This window comes from Diceros bicornis, chromosome 36 (assembly GCF_020826845.1).
Source record: "Diceros bicornis minor isolate mBicDic1 chromosome 36, mDicBic1.mat.cur, whole genome shotgun sequence".
Classification (NCBI taxonomy): domain Eukaryota; kingdom Metazoa; phylum Chordata; class Mammalia; order Perissodactyla; family Rhinocerotidae; genus Diceros; species Diceros bicornis.
In genome coordinates, this window is record NC_080775.1 from 74,373 (window position 1) to 92,027 (window position 17,655).

A 17,655-nucleotide genomic window follows, 5' to 3' on the forward strand; every position below is an offset into this window, starting at 1 on the left:
AGATCTAGCATCAAACTAAAAAAGATAATCTACTTTTCCTTACACAAATTTGTAGTGTTTTCGCTAAATTTATAATGGGTGGTCCCGTCCTTTTCGAAGTCCTATTTGTGTACGTATGGATGAGGAATTTAGCATACCCCTGCAATTCCTTTTGATGACAGAATTAAAAAGATATTAAACCACTTTACCAATTTTGTTAATTCAAAAACTAATGCTTCTCAAAGACTTCGCATTCCCGGACGGTGCACATTACAGAACAGGTACGTCCCACGTGAAGACAGCCGTCGGCCGGGCACTGCCCTCAGCCCCGCGGTCCGAGCCTAACAATGCTGCGAGCGCCGGGACCTTTGTGCGCTCGGCTCTTGGCTCCCGCGTGCCGGCAGTACGTCGCTTTCACGTGTGTACTGCCATGAATGCCTGTGTGGATATGTAGGAATATGCTGAAACAAATCTGGGGAGGCACGGAGGACAGGACCGAGGGAAGGTGGGTGTGGGCGTGCACGGCGCCGGCCCGGCCGGGAGGGAGCCCGCAGCCCGCGGCCCGGCGGGCCCGCGCCCGCGCCCGAGCCCCGAGCCTTCGGCGCGGCCGGCCGGGCCGCACAGTACACTCCGGGGGCGGGCGGAGGTGGAGGAGGCCGGGCCGGGCGAGCGGCCGCCCCGCGCAGACACCGCCATGTGAGCGGGCCGCGGCCTCGCAGGACGCAAACTTTCCCGGCGGCGGCGGCGCCCCAACTTCCCGCCCCCGCCCGGGCCCGCCGCTCGGCGCGGAGACACCGTAAGTGCGGGCGGCGGCGGGGCCTCCTGCGGCCGCCGCGCCTTCCCTAGTCCGGGCGCTCGCGTGTGATGTGGTGGAGGGTTGTAAACATGGCGCCCCGGCCCCGCCGGGCCGGGCGGAGGGCGGCGGGGAGCCGGCGGGGCGACGACGGAGAGCCGGGGAGGGCGGCGGGGAGATGAGGAGGCCGGGCCCGCGGAGCCGGGGAGGAAGGCGGGGAGATGAGGAGGCCGGGGCCGCGGAGCCGGGCGGAGGGCGGCGGGGAGCCGGCGGGGCGACGACGGAGAGACGGGGAGGGCGGCGGGGAGATGAGGAGGCCGGGCCCGCGGAGCCGGGGAGGAAGGCGGGGAGAGCGAGCCCGCAGATCCGGAGGCGGGGAGGCCGGGAGACGGGGAGCCCCCCCGCGCCCCGCCGGCCCAGGCCCGGGAGGAGGCGGCGGCGGCGGCGAGGAGGAGGCGGCGCGGAGGGGGAGGGCCGGGCGCGGCGGCGGCGGCGGCGAGGACCGGAGCATAATGGTGGGCAGAAGCTCGGCGGGGGCGCGGGCGGGGGCGTCTGTGGCGGGGACGCCGCCGCTTTGTGGAACCCGGGCCCGGCTGCAGCCTCTCGGGCCGGCGGCACGGGTGTGACCGCCGCTCGCCCTCCCGCGAACGGCCCGAGTTGCCCGCGGAGCTTTGTGAGGGGCGGCCGGGGCCTGCGGGGCGGCGGGGCCTGCGGAGGTCCGCCCGCGCCCCCTCGCCTTCTGCGGGCCCGGGAGGGGGAGGCCCCGGAGGAGGAGGACCGCGCGGGGCCTGCTCGGGCCGGGAAGCCAGGGAGTCGCGTGAGCGCCGCCCGCCGGCACGGCCGTCCCCGCACGGCCAGGCCTCGGGGTCCGCGGCCGCGGGTCGGGGTCCGGCGGAACGCGGCCCCGTGAGTGTGGGGAGGGCGGGAGGGAGCTTTCGCGGCTCGTTGTTTGGGAGCGGTGGCCGCAGCTGGGCAGGGCGGTCCCCCAGGACCAGGCGCGGCTCGGTCCGCGTCCCCCGCGGCTGGAACCGGCGGCAGCGAGGCCTCCACCTCCTCAACAGGTCCTCCCGGGCCCCTGGGACCGCCTGCGGGGTCCGCCCTCCTCCCACCCGGCGTCCCGTCCGCAGAGGAGCTGCTCTGCGGGGCCCAGCAGGCCGGCTTGGGATGCGGGGCTCCTGGGGGGGCCCGGGGACCCCAGCTTCCACGTAGACTGTCCTTCACGTCTCTCTGGGTCAGCTGTGGAGGCGCTTACGGTGTGGGCCTGGTGCTGTGTGTCCGTGGTGCCCAGTGTGCGCCTGGTGCTCGGTGTATCTACGGTGTGTCCATGGGGCCCGGTGTTATATACGGCGTGCTCATGATGCTTGGTGTTACATATGGTGTGCCTGGTGTGATATATGGTGTTTGCGTGGTGTCCGGTGTGCACGTGGCACCTGGTGTTACCTACCGTGTGTGCATGGTACCTGGTTGTCCGCGGTGCCTGGTGTGCGCACGGTGTCGGTTGTCCGTGGTGCTGGTGTTAAATACGGTGTGTACATGGTGCCCGGTGTGCGCCTGGTGCCCAGTGTTTATATACGGTGTGCTGTTGATACCCGGTGTTATATGTGGTGAGCCCAGTGTTATATATAGTGTTCGCGTAGTGCCTGGTGTGCACGTGGCACCCGGTGTTACGTACGGTGTCTGCATGGTAGCCGGTGTGGGCAAGTGATACCCCGTGTTACTTAAAGTGTGTGCATGGTGCCCCGTGTGCACATATACGGTATATACTTAGTACCTGTGAGCTCAAAGCAGGTGGCCAGGTAGCCTCTTTAGGGAAGGGTGCCGGAAGGTTGGAGGAGCCCGCTGGGGTCAGATTTTTAGGGACCCACTGGGCTTGCTGAGGTTTAGGTCTGCGGTCCTCCGGTCTGCCTCACCTGGGTGTTCTGCATCCTACAGTAAACCGTGTCCTATGGAGGCAAGAGCCTGCTTAAAAATAATTTAATGTTTGTTGAAAGGCAGAAATTGAAACGTTTACTTGTTTTCTTTTAAACTGAGACATGTAATAGTTGTAGCTTAGTAATTATGGGATGCATAACCTTTTCAGGTTTTCGGGTCATTGATTCTAATGAATGGTTGAAAGTTGTTGGTGCGATAGTCTTGATTGTACTTTAAAAGTTTGAGTGCTTTCTGGTAAGCAAGGTCACCTTCGTGGTTTTTCTGAATTCTTATTGTACAAGCAAGAGATAAAATATGAATTTTGTACAGTTGTGTTATCGGCTAACTGGTGCTGGTTACGGTCATTATTTTGGTGGACTCTTCTTTATAAAATGGCCAGGCTAGAGAATCAAAGATCAGAAGATATGGGATGTGATTAGGACAGAATCAATAAAATATTTTTCCTGCTTAACTCTATCTGTGGTTAACAGAGGATTTCTATCTTTTTTACGTGGTAATTTTTTCATAGATGTTCATATGAAAACTGAATCTCCCTTTTACATTCTGTCAATTGGGCAGTTTATTTTACAGTTACCTATGGCAAGGTGTTTAAGTAAACATACATGTAAGTGCTGGCAGCTTTACGAAGAAAGGTCAATTAAAATGTTAAAATTTGGCTCCTTAGTTCATACTGAATATTCCTAGGATATCATTATGTTGGCACTTTGAGTGGATGTCATCTTGCGTGTTTCTGAGAATTGACATGTGTTTGTTTGAACTCATACCCTTTTGTAACCCCTTTTCATTTAAAGGGTGTTCAGATAGTCTATGATTGAGACATTCATACCCTTTGGCATACCTTAATTGAAGCTAATTAAGAATTTTAACATTTTAATACATGTATCAAATGCTGTCCTAATATTGTTTAAAGCCCTAAACCTCTGGTGTCATTTTCTTTACTTGCCTTTACCATCCTTCGGTTGAATTCTACATGGAATATATCATTTAAACAAAGAGGATGTATCTTGAAAAAAAAATTAAGGAGAAAATGGACAGTCAGACTTAGTCTTATGATAGTTAAAAGCTTTTCACTGTTTGAAAACTTTAACTTGGACTTGACATTGCATTTTTTGCCCAAAGGGTAATTAGATTTTTTGTTCTTAGAGAGGTCCATGGCAAAATGACTTTGCGGCCAGATGGCTTGGGTCTGAATCCCACCTCTGTCATTTACTAGCAGAATGACCTCAGGCAAATTACTTAAACTTGTCATGCCTGGTCTCAGTTTCCCCATATGAAAAATAAGGATGATAGTAATTGTACCTATCTCACAGAATTATTGACTCATAAACCACTATTAGACTAATTCAATTCAGTTGAGTCAAATTCAATTCAGGTTAATAATTAAACTAGTATGGAAAGGGGTGAAGCTCTGAAATTACGGTTTGGCATGCTCACATATGCCTTGTCTTACTAAGTTGTGTTTGACTGTCGTAGCTACCTCTGAATCTCTGGATTTTCACTTTAGTTATCTCAGAAGGTTGGAAAATAAGCATTTGTTATATTCCTCAGGGCTCATTTACTTGAAGCAATTTAAAGGACCTTTCTATCATTACTTTTTTTGTTTTTTTACTTTATTCATTGTGGTAAAATATATATAACAAAATTTACTATCTTAACCATTTTTAAGTGTACAGTACAGTGATATTAAATACATCCACTCTGTCATGTAGTCATCACAACCATCCATCTCCATAGTGCTTTTCATCTTGTAAAACTGAACCTCCATACCAATTAAACACTAACTCCCCATTCCTCCCTCCCTCCAGCCCCTGGCAACCACCTATCTTTACTTCTTTATCTTTGATGAAGAATATAGGTAGTTGAAGTACACAATGTGAGAGTTCTTATTTTAACCATTAGTTTTAAATTAATATTTTTATCTTTTCCCACATGTCACCCTGTCTGTAACTGCTTCAGGTTGTATGTTTTATATTTGCTTGAAGCAGATAGACTTTCTGAATAAAGAAACACTGCTGGTCACCTGTTCATTTGATCATTATGGAACTAATCCCTCAACAACATGTTTATTAGGAATTTTGACAAGAAGTAAAAAATAACTGATTTGAGTTTAATTTCTACCTGTATCTCTTGCATGATAACTTTCAGTTACTTTCCTGCAGTGGCATTGTCAACATTTCAAAACAATTGAAATCTGCTTTGGTGCAGTGATTCTGTGAAGATCATTAGTGATGTGAAGGTTCTCCACATCATCAGTGGTCTGTCCTCCTTTGGTCTTGTTGTTGTTGTTGTTATTATTTTTTGCGAGGAAGATCAGCCCTGGGCTAACATCCATGCCAGTCCTCCTCTTTTTGCTGAGGAAGACTGGCCCTGGGCTAACATCTGTGCCCATCTTCCTCTACTTTATATGGGACCCCGCCACAGCATGGCCTGACAAGTGGTGCACCGGGCGGCCAGCAGCAGAGTGTGGGCACTTAACCGCTGTGCCACAGCGCTGGCCCCCTCCTTTGGTCTTGATCTTAGGAATATTGGTATCCATAAGTTTATAACATAAATGAATACCATGATAATATGTATCATATATCGTATGTTTACTATGTCTGAGCCACTGTGCCAAGTTATGTATAAAATCCTGCACATGGAAGGTCCCACCTCCTCATAGCACACCCTTAACCCAACACACACACACTCCCCCTCCCTCCCTCCCGTTTTCCCCTCTCTCTCCCCTTTTCCCCCTCTCCCTTTCCTTTTTCCCTCTCTGTCTCCCTCTCCCTCCCCTTTTTCCCTCTCCCTCTCTCAAGGAGAAGTGGGTAAACTAGGAGTTTTGTGTGATCCATATAATGTAAAAGTTTGAGAATCCCTGTAATAAGAGGTAAAATGATAGAAATGAAGATAAAGGGAGGGAGATAAAAATCCAAATCCTAAATACCCAGTAGTATACTCTTTTTGAATAATCAAGTCTTAGCTGTAATATTTTAAACATATGAGCTGCCTTAAGGAAATATTTCTTTGAGTGTGTGTGTGTGCCTGCTGTTACTGATTTTCCACTTAGAAAATTCTTAAAAAGGTATTTATTAAAATACCTTAAAATATCTTAAATACATTAAAATATCTTAAAAAGGTATTTGTATTGTGAAAATGCTGTGCAATATTTAATATCAAAATTACTTAGAAATGCAAGTAAATAGTCTGTAAAATAAAAAATATTTATTTGGAAATTAAAAAAAAAAGTTTGTATAGTCCATTATGTATTTAGTAGGGAAATTTAGCAAATTGTTAGACTTAGATATTTAACAAATAATCTAATTTATGTGGCACTACTAAATATTTAGACATTTAGTTAATCTTTTATTGTATTTTTAGGGTATATTTTCTATTCAGTAAATAAATGGCTAACTTTCTGTAAATTAAAGAAATAGGAATGACAAAGGTGATGGGATACTGTTATATTAGCATTTTTAAGGGATCATATTGACTCTTATCTATTCTTCAGAGATGAGAGTAATATATTTAGCAGATCGCCTCATGTGTTCTTACACATTAGGAAAAATGTGTTGCTGAAAACTTGTACATGGTGTTTTATTTTTTTGTAAACTTAGCAATATTTAAGTATGGTAAACTAGTTTTGTTTTGAATAAAAGCTTTTATAGTTCAAGTTACTCCATAATTAATCTGTTCCATAAGATCATATTAAAATATTATATTTATTTTCTTACAATAAGTAGCATATGTTTTAATATCTTGAGTTCATTTATTAAACATTGTTGTTTATTGAAACTCTACTATGTACTAGACACTTGCTAGGTAACACAGTTACTGAAGCAAGCTCAATAAAGTGTAACAGGAGAAAGTAAGTACAGGTGCTGTGAGCAATGTCTGTGAGTTAAGGTACATTGTATTTGAGCTAAGATTACTTTTGATGTCTTAACACTGATGATTTCAAATTTATTCTAATTTGTGACTTCATGATTTTACTATATTAACTGCCTGAAGATTTTTAAAAGCAACTTTGTTATGATTAGTAATTTTTTATGTTGTCCAGATGTTATTTAAGCATTTAATTGAAAAGTAGACCAAATTAAAATTTTTAATATATTTTCCTAGTTTTATCTGCTTATATGCTAAGTAAATTTAAAATATAATGAAGAAAGAATCTTCTTTCCCAGTTCAAGCATTTATCATGTAAACACAAGAGAAACATATATACAAGTATTTTTAAGCGGATTTGTATTGAGAGTTTGTCACCTAATACTAACTCTCACAATTGGGATTAAAAATGCTGTTTTTTATTTATTTTTTTACTTTTTATTTTTTCTGTTTTTTTATTTTTGTGTGTGTGTGGAAGATTAGCCCTGAGCTAACATCTGTTGCCAATCCTCCTCTTTTTGCTGAGGAAGATTGGCCCAGGGCTAACATCTGTGCCCATCTTCCTCTACTTTATATGGGATGCTGCCACGGCATAGCTTGAGAAGCGGTGCGTTGGGTCTGCGCCCAGGATCTGAACCTGCGAACCCCGGGCTGCCACAGTGGAGAGTGCGAACTTAACCGCTACACCACCGAGCCGGCCCCAAAAATGCTTTTTTTTAAAATCAGGTAGATACTGTGGTTTATTGCAAGAGAATCTGTCATAAATGCATTTTGACTGTGTATGCACGTTAGGTCCCTTTAGAAGTTTACTTTGTAAGCGGTTTTTAGAAAGCAGAGTTTCATCATAAACATATTACTTCTGACAGCACCGTTTTTTAAAAGAAGGTGTCACTCATTGAGCACCTGCTCTACTAGGTAATTTACATTCTCCGTTTAGTCCTCACAACAGCATAATGAGGGAAGCATGATTATAATATTGTAGTACAGTTAGAAGTATTATGTAACTTATAATAAGAGGACAGACTCAGAAGGGTTAAGTTACCAGTACCTGAGGTCACGCAGAATACATGATTAAATGGATATTTATTTGAATTCAAGTGTATGACTACCAAACCTGAACTCTATTTGGCTACTTTGTAAAACTCACAACTTCTTGGATCTTTGTACTGATATGTCTTCATCTTCCAAATGTACATTTAAAAGTCTGCAAAAGTATGAAATAATAAAGGAATGTAAAACTGTGCTCATTCTTCTGACAAAAGTAAGAGGTGGAAAGAAAGAAATATTAGAGACCTCCTGGTAATCAGAACGTTCCATATATAAAGTTCTAGTTAATTCTAGTTTCACTGGTGATGACAGCTAGTAATCTAAGAACAAGCATCAGTAATTGGTTCATTTTCTTCCTGTCATGATTGGCAGCTCACATTGTGAAGACAACTTGTGCAGGGTCAGGGCGGGGGGACCTTCAGTCTTTATTTTAATACTTATGTATATGAGAAATGTTTGAAAATATTCAGAATTAACTCCCACACTAAAGTATTCTTGTTGTATTGGAAGGGGAAGTCCTTGTCATGAAGAATCTGTTAGCATTCCCTCTGCTGGATAAGTTCAATTTGGATTCAAATAGCTAATTTCTTGAAAGTTGCTCTAAGTGCAGAGGCTTCAGAATTCGGTAGCTGTTGACTGTCATCTAAAATAATATGAGAAGCATATGGTGAAGACAGAAATAGATCAATTGAGTTGGAGCATTTACAGATTCAGACCATCCTGATACTCCATCAGTGGGGATGTTGCAATGGAATATTAAATATGGTTTTCTCATATTTGGTAGCTATGGAAAGACTTTTAAAAAGAAATAATCTTTTAATGAAGGTTAAGCATGGGGAAGGCTCTGCATGGGGAAACTATCTCAACTTAAAAGCCATTATGAACTTTTTAGCTTTTTTGTAGATTCTTGATTTATCTGCCTCTTGATTGCTTTTCTGTCTCAAAACTGCGTCTGAGGAATGCTGTTTGGGAGATCGTCTTTAATTTTCAGTTGAGTTTTGACATGATGCCCTTCTTGAGTAAATATAAAATATACCTACTTAACTACCAGTTCTTATGGTAGAAGAAACAAATGAGATTAATTTATTTGGGATTTCCATTGTTATTTAAAAGATTTTTCGGGCATTTTATTCACCATTAGAGATGTTGTCTTTTTAAATTATAGAGGATATAAAGTTTAAGGTGATTTATTTTTCTACTGTACTTAAAATTTAATGTTTTTCTTATGATTAAAAATATCACATTTAATATCACATTGTCAAAATACCGAATATCTTTTATTTTGAAATAACTACTGATTTTATTATTCTCCACATATATATTTTACACACATAGTCTTAAGAAGCCTTTCGCTTGTCATCAATATTCATGATGGATTGTTTCAGGTAAGAAACTTCCATTTGAATAATTTGAAAGTTAAATTTATTTTCTAAGGATTATTAAAATAAAACTAGCTTTAGTCTCAGTTATTTTCAGGTCAATTAAAAGCTGAACAACCACCAGTCCAGTTTAAAGTTAGACTTTCTCTTGGTTCATTTGCCTATTTTAAACAAATACTAGTTAAAATTATACTATTGCAGGGGCTGACCCGGTGGCATAGTGGTTAAGCTCGCGAGCTCCACTACAGCAGCCCAGAGTTCGCAGGTTAGGATCCTGGGCGCAGACCTACGCGCTGCTTATCAAGCCATGCTGTGGGAGGCATCCCACATATAAAGTAGAGGAAGATGGGCATGGATGTTAGCGCAGGGCCAGTCTTCCTCAGCAAAACGAAAAGGATTGGCAACAGATGTTAGCTCAGGGCTAATCTTTCCCACACACACACACACACACACACAAAATATATATGTATATATACACACACTATTGTAAGCCTTAGTTGCAGTAGTACTTAGATCTTATTTGTTCTTTTAAATAAATTCTTTGGGATTTTAGATAGCACATTAGGAACCAAGAGTGGCTTGGCGTACTCTTGATAGTACACCCGTTCTCATCGTGACTGAGCATCTGAATTACTTTTTTTTTTTTCCTTAAGAAAAACATTAAATCAGAATCTCTGGGGATGGGTCTGGGCTCCACTTTTTAAAATTCTACAGTTTTCTTTTTTTAACTTTTCAAGTTTCAAATTTTTATTTTTATTTTATTAAGTAGGCAGTGGTTATATGCCTTTTAAAAAATATTTCTTTTTGGAATAGCTCATAGAAAATGCAGCCCCTAGACTTGGCTTATAGAAAATGTAACCCCTAGATGTTTAGCTCTGTGTCTCAGAAATTCTTTCAAGAATCACATTTATGAAGTTTCCTAAAGAGGCTAATCAGAACAGCTTGAAAAATAAATGCATCCCAGAAGAAAACCTGAAGTCTTTTCAGGTTCCTCAAAAATGCTCCTGTATTGTTGGTCAGGGAGGGTAGCTATCAAAGGTAGGGTTGGTTGGTGTTTCCTGTTGGTCCCACGTCATGTCTGAGATAAAGGGTGTTCCGAGGATAGACTGCCATCCGGTTTCAGTGTCTCTGGGCTTTCCCGTAATTTGACTGAGCAGCGGCCTCTTGTTCTTGAGGGTCCTGGAGAAGCTTGCAACCCTGACAGGTAGGGGAAGAACTTGGATGTCTTTCCATAGGCAGTCATGCAACCCTTGGTGGGGTTGCGTCTGCAGGTGAGAGTGAGACCACCTGAGAAGGTTTTTTGGGTTCTGTTTAGCCATCTGGCTAGCCATGGCCTTTGTCTGGATTTCAGGTTATTCTTGATACTTCCAGATTGGGGGTGTCATTTCCACTTACAGGTTGTTCCCCAGAGATAGGGCCATCACAGGAGCAGATGCAGTGTCTGAGCTGAGTACCAGAAGAGTATGAGGAAAGAAGCTCTTGAGCTCTGAGATTCACTGTGACTCTGACCACTACTGGCCAGTATCTGCATTCCATCCTCAGTTACTGTATTTCTCACTCAAGTGTACTGAGGCTTCGTGGTGGCCCCTGGGGACCTGTAGAGTGCCTGATGATTTCCACGGGCTTCTCTTTGGTCCTCTCTAATGCGGTGTCCGTTAGCTCTGCAGAAGCCAGGGTGCCTGGCAGATGGGCTTTAAAGGAGGAGGGAGCCGCCCGGGGAAGCCTCACTCGGCCTGGTGCTGCCTGTGGGTGGTGTCTCCACCTCGGTCTAAGCAGTGTTGCATTTGCTCTTCTGATCATATGGCACAGCCCCATCCACAGTTGATTTCCCACTGGTATCAGTCTCTTGCTGTTTTTTCTAGTTATTCCTCAGGTGATAAAACATAACGTCTTATCTGTTTTTCAAGTATGTCAAGTCAGATTTTCTTAAATATACATAATTTTCTGTTTTAGATTACCAGGTACATTCAAGAGTTATATTAATTGCTGTTGTGAGAATTGCATTTTAAATAGAATATTCTTATAAAATTTGACTTGAAAGAATAGAGTGGAAAGTGTTAGATGGGCTTATTATTATGAGTCATTATTTGTTCTTAAATAGAAGTACCATTTCATAGAATGATCCTAAATATTGTAAATAATAGGAAGGGAAGAGGATCTGATTCTGGATATGATTCTGATTCACAGAAAGTAGCTGACAAATTTGAATTCTACCAAATGAAATAGTAAACTCAAAACCAGCCAGTTCAGTCTCTGCTCTCAGTCTCATCTCAGGGAGACCGCAGGCTCCATTCGGATTCTCTTTCCCTGCAGTGTGGCCTGAAATTTGCTACTAGGCAATAAGCTGAGATAATTGTAAAGCTCTCCTCATTCATTTTCCTTCTGTCAGGGATTATAATCCTGTCATTCAGGAAATTTTGGAGTCTTTTCTTAGTCTAACTTTCTAGTCTAATCTCCTCCTGTTCTCCTAAGTAAAACTTTTACTTCAACCAGTCATTCTGTTTATTCTTTCAATAAATATTTTTAATACACAAGTAGTACTAGTTGTATTAATATTTTATAAGTTTTGCTCTGGTATCCTTCTTTCCCCTCCTCATTCCACCCCCAGTGCTGAAGTCAGTTTAAAATTTGTTGTCATTTGAGATCTATCAGTTTTCATCTTCTCCATCTTATTGCTCTCTCACAGTGATCTGTCCCCTCAAATTAACTTCTACAGCATTTAGTTTGCCTGACTTATTGCCTTTTACTGTTATTTAAACTTTACCCCTATAATTATTTTCCCAGTTTCTTGAACTAAGAACACTGACTTTTAAAATTTCTTTATAATAGCTAGTACAGTGCTGTACATAAAGTAGGTCACATAAGTGTGTATAGGTAGACAAAAGAATGCCCCTTATCTTTTCAGTGCCAACACGGTATAGGCAAAACCCAAATATTTACCCTAACAGTCTCCTTGCCTGTACACTGGTGGAGGAAAGCTATAGAGCTGGTCGGTGACACTGTATAACTGTATATGGGTTCTTGGAAACCAACATACATGGTCATCTGGATTCTCAGTCATACTTTATTTCTCGGATCAGCTCATCTTCCTCTTTCATAATGACTTATTAAACTTTCTTCAGTTTCCTTACCCCCCTCTCTCCCACTCACTCACGTAGACCACTTGGGGCTCTTTTTCTCAAGAGACAGAAGGCATCTTGTGGGAAGAAACAAACTACTCCAGATCTGCTCTTGCCATTCCCTTTTGTCATTCTTTTGATCTGCCTTCTACAGATCATTCCCTCTAGCAAACTCTTACCTATTTTCTTGTTATCCCTTCCATCTGCATTCAGATATACTCAGACGTCTCCCACCATTCCAAGCAAACAAAACAAAAACAACAATAATCTTTTCCTGAACTCCACACCCACCTGGGTTTCTTTGCTCTCCTTTATAATCTTTCTCCTTTCTGAACACTCATCAAGAGAATCATCTCTCCTGTTGTTTCTCCTCTTCCCAGTCCAGCTTCTTCCTCCTTGGGATGCTTGAAGCTTCTTCAGAGAGGTCACCGTGACCTCCCAGCTGCCAGGTCCAGCAGAGCCTTTCTGGCCTCGTTCTTGGCCTTTCAGCAGTTGTCCCCTCCTGGAACACTCCTTTTTTTTTAAATTTTTTTGTGAGGAAGGTCAGCACTGAGCCAGCATCTGCCAATCCTCCTGTTTTTTTTGCTGAGAAAGACTGGCCCTGGGCGAACATCCATGCCCATCTTCCTCCACTTTATATGGGACGCTGCCACAGCATGGCTTGCCAAGCAGGGCATCAGTGTGCGCCCGGGATCCAGACCGGCGAACCCCAGGCCGCTGCAGCGGAGTGCAAGCACTGAACTGCTTGAGCCACCGGGCCGGCCCCGGAACACTCCTTTTTGTTTTTCGTTTCTGTAATGCCACACTCTTCTGCTTTTCTTGAGAACCTTTGGCTGTTGCTTCTCTGTTTGCCAGCTGCTCTTCTCCTACCTAGAATTAAAGGTGAGGTGCCCCACGCCGTGCCCTAGGACTCCTATTCTTACGTTACTGTCTGCCTCCCTCCAGAGTTTCATCCCTGCTCATGATTTTAGTTACCACCAACATGGTAATAATTATTACATCACCCTAGATGCTTTCAGCTGGAACTTAACAGAAAATCTTGACTCAGACTAGCTAATGCAATCTTCTTATCTCATCTAACTAGAAGTCCGGAGAGAGGATGGACTCCAGGTGATACAGTCAGCAGCTCGAAGGACCGTCTTTCCTTGGTCAGTCCACCACCATCAGCATCAGCTTTATTCTGAGGCTAGTTCTCCTCGTGGTTGCAAGATGGCTGCATCAGTTTTGGGCATCTTATCTAGACCTAGTGATATTCAGAGAAAGAAGAGACTATTTTTTAGGAGCTAGGACATCTGTCCTAAAAGTAGCCCTAGCACACTTCTCCCTCATTGAGTCACATGGCAGCTGCTGAACCTGATGTCAGCTGATAAGGAAGATGGAATTACCATGATTGGTACAGAGACAATTCTGAGCTAAATAGCTGTTGGGAGTCTAGTTACTCTCTTCTGCTGAAAAATTCTTCAGTGACTTTCCATTGCCCTTAGGTTAAAGTCTCAAGTCCTTTATAATGGCTTATGAAGCTCTACATACTCTGGTCCCTGTGCACTGGGCCACCTTTGTCTGGTGCTACAGTCTTTCTTTGCTTCAACCTTGCTGGCTAATCCTAAATGTCCTAGAGGCCTCAGGTTAAGTGTCACTTCTTCAGGGAAACCTATATTGATCCCCCAATTAAGATAAGGGAACACAACCTCTTCTGTAGCATTATTAGCTCTCATAGCACCTGTACTCAAAACAAGCAAAATTTTTGTTTAATGTAAATAGAAGTTGACTGATTAAATGGCCTGGGTATTCTAACATAGAATAATCAAGAGAATTGATGGTATGGAGCTATAAAATGCCTTTCACTGTCAGTTAATTATGGTTAAAACTAGTATTACATGTGCTCAAATAACATTTTTATTAGCTCATTAGGTTACTATTTTTTAAATATAAATACTTATAGAGTTTACTTTTGGAAGAACAATATAATAGTAAAGTATAACTAAATATATTGTTAGCTTACTCTTTTTAATATTTCTATATTAAAATCTGGGTATGTTTTGGTATATTTGGGAACAAATTTTATACTTTATCAAGTATTATACTTTAAATAGATAATGTATCCTTAGGAGGAGGGCAGTTACTTTACTGTGGGAGAGAAGAAAGGCTAAAGCAAAATCTAATAAAGTGAATTATTTTCACCCTTATTTCTCTTCCTTTCTATGGAACCCTGCTCCTCAGACTAGAGAGTGATCTCTAATTACCCTGCCTGCCCCATCTTCAAAGAGAGAGAAGGAGAAAGTTGAGAAATGTAGTCATTTGAAGGAAGTTGTTTGCTAGTTTGCACCTAAAGTTAGCCTGAAGGCATTATGGATATGAGCTAGCTCAGTGCCGTTCTGGCAAGTTTTAAAGGCTAGCCATGTCTCTGGCTGTGGCCATTTTTAATCCTGATGAGACGGGATTATTTTAGAAAACTGTGTGCCTTCATAAACTACAATTAATAATTATATACATTTTTTAGTTTCCTGGAGACTTACTCCCTCCTTCCCAGTAATCTGTAAATTTACGCCTTGACCTCAAAATCCTTCTTAACACAGTGCCCTAGGCAGTCGTTAGAAATCAATTAGAAATGTGAAATGAGACCAAACTTTTTTGACACTCCTTTTAAAGATTACGAGAAACATATTTTAACCAAATCAAACTCAATCAGATCAATTTTTTAATCAAATCAAACTTTATAAACAGACATTGTATTAAAATAACAAGTACTTGGCAATTTAGCTATAGAAAGTGCCAGATTGATTGGCAAATGTAGTCGGCATCCACGGTTGCCATCCACTTTGCGAAGTGTGAGATAATTGTAAGATTTCAGACTTTCCTGCATATTTAATAAAATATTTGATATATTTTCAAAGATAGTGTAAACTTTGAGATATTATATCAATTCAATAAGATAATATAGGAAATAAAATAAGACAGGAATGTGTATTCCCCAGTCCTGCTCAGAGGTTGAACGTCAGCCTAAACGCGTGCTGTTCTGGATGATGTTTGCCATGGGTGCAGGAGTGAGGTCGGGAACCCTCATGCTGCATGTCCTTGTCACCCCTTGAGTGTATCTTTGGTCATGTAATTTCTTAGTTCTTTCTTCTCTGGCTCATTTATTATAGTAAAATATATATAATAAAATGAGATTTATTCCTTTGTTGTAGTAAAATATCCTTTTTATTGACTGCTAAATAATTGAGGGTTTTAAAAAATTATAATTAATTCTCATCTAATCAGAATCTAAATAATGGAAAAATTCAATTGCAAACTTTGGTCTAATTTCATAAATTAATGAGATGATAATTTTAAAGATAAATGTATTAGGAAAAAGATGTCAGATTGAGATACCACCTAGATCTTGTCTGTAGAGGACAAGATTGTCTTTGATTATTAATGTACATGAAAGTATAAACCATTCTTTGAGTTGTCTACCTTTTAAATTCATTCACACAGTTATTAAAGCAAGATACATTACTTTTAGTGTGAACTATTTGCATCGGATAAAATTGACTTATTTCCTGTTGTGTCTCTGCTGTTGAATACTTTCAGTGTAGTGCTAATATGTACTCTTAAGTAACTCATATTCCATCAGTTCTGAAGTATAGAATTGCTGTTTGTCGTTTTCTTCAGATTTGAAGTTTACCATTACACAATCTACAAATTATGACAAACTCCTCTTGGAAAAAAAAAGTTTGAGAAATGAAGCATTCTGGTTAACTTAGCATGGGCTAGTATGGTTGCTATGTAATAAAGGAATGGCTAATTAATAATTTTTAATGTAAACATTATATACCTTATTTTGTAGATGTTTAAGTTCCAGGAAGACAGCAATTGTGTCATTTTAACTGACTTGTTAGGAAATAATGTTATGAGCAAATTATAGAATCACAGTAATCCTTGTTCTACCATGCTGGCATTTATCCAGAGTTGACTATATTTAACTGGAAATATCGTAAAAGCTTCAGTTTTCTTCATCTCCCTTCTTAAAATGGTTTTTAGGATGTTTATTTTATAATGTTATTAAAATAGCTATTCACAACATTTAAAAAGTAAAGATCACATTTTGTTATAATTACAGTCCATTCTTGTTATTTGCTGTAGTTATGTTCTGTAGTTGCCACAAACACTGAGTTAGCCAATAACTGACCCTTTGCCCCCAAGGGAAATACAGGGTTAGGTTCCTGTGAGCCTCTAGTCACAATATTTTTATAAACCAAAATGCCGTTTCCATTATATAGGTTTGTTTGCCAACATCCTTGTAAAAACAAGCCAGTCTCAGCGTCGAAAACCCGTTCTTATACATAATCTTTTTCCTGTATAACATTTGCCTGAAATTTAACATTTTTCACATAGTATCACCATTTGAAACATGTGAGCCAGCCAACACTAGCTGAGAAGGGTTTAGCATTTTCCTGACCCTGGGAAATGTGGCTGTAAATGTCTTTGGCTTTGAGCCTCATGACAGTGCTGTCTGCTACACTCCTTATCAGTTGTCATCTCATGAATCCATGAATTTAGCGGCTTTCCGTCTTCTCCGTAGCTTGAGCACTTTCCAAGTGGCCCCAGGCACAGATTGGTTCATCTCTTCGTGCACCATAACTGCCTGAACGAAGATCCTTATTTTCTTCCTCAGGCACATGACAGCCTTCCCATGCTCAGGAAAATAGACAGCACCTCAGCACTACACTTGGGGCCATTTTAAACAGTGAAATCACCCACAAAAAGCACAAAAATATGAGAAATGTGGCACTAAATAGGTTGAGAAAGGACACTGTTTGTAGTCTGAGCTGGACCAAGAAGGCGGAGCAACACCCTGTTCCACCTCAGCTGGGAACCTGCGTATGTCCGCCAGTGACCGCGAGAAATCCATGAGTATTGATTTTGGGGTTACAGATAATTTTAGTAAGTAGGTGAAGTCACAGATATGGAATCTGCGAATAATGAGGATCAACTGTAGATACAGTAGGTAAAGTTTTTCTGTCAGGGATTTTATGATGTTTTTCATTTTCGTATCTTTTAATTCTTATTTCATTTTATAAAAAAATTTGTACTGAATTTCATGGCTAGAAATCAGATCTAAGAAAATTCCTCTTATTTTGTGTTCTAGTAATTGGACATTTTTTCCCTGTAGTTTTATGTGTTTTTCCAACCTAGGTAAATTTGGCTTTACAAGAAAGATTAGGATTTTTTTTTTCGGAAGGCATTTCATATGAGTAAAAAATTAGATGTTCTTTAAAGAGACTGAAATTGTTTTGGTATGTGTTTTTTAAATTTTAAGTTGAGAAAGGTGATTGATACCAAGGGCAAAAATCTTAAAGGAAAAGATTGATGAATTTGATTATGTAAAAATTTAAAACTGAAAAAAACAAAGAAGGAAAGTGGAACAATATTGGCATCATAAATAATAACCCAAAGGGTGTTATTCTTCAGGTGTATAAAGAATTTTAAAGAATCATTAAAAAAATGGCAAACAGTACAATAGGAAATAGAGAAAACAAACAAGCACTTTTTTAAAGAG

The 17,655-nt window shown here is 41.6% G+C and overlaps 1 protein-coding gene across 8 annotated transcripts in view; it reads left to right on the forward strand.

The window, feature by feature from the left end:
* The first annotated feature begins 329 nt into the window (after nt 1-329).
* Nucleotides 330-17,655, forward strand: part of ZMYND11 (zinc finger MYND-type containing 11) — a 118,711-nt gene continuing 101,385 nt past the window's right edge. For 4 of the 8 annotated variants that reach the window (XM_058532310.1, XM_058532316.1, XM_058532322.1 and 1 more), the window contains exon 1: nt 331-484. The gene's annotated coding sequence lies outside the window, so the exon portion shown is untranslated. Of the gene's footprint in view, nt 485-651; nt 776-1,268; nt 1,288-17,655 lie in introns of those variants that run through there. The other 4 variants (XM_058532315.1, XM_058532317.1, XM_058532311.1 and 1 more) reach the window with 3 other exon arrangements.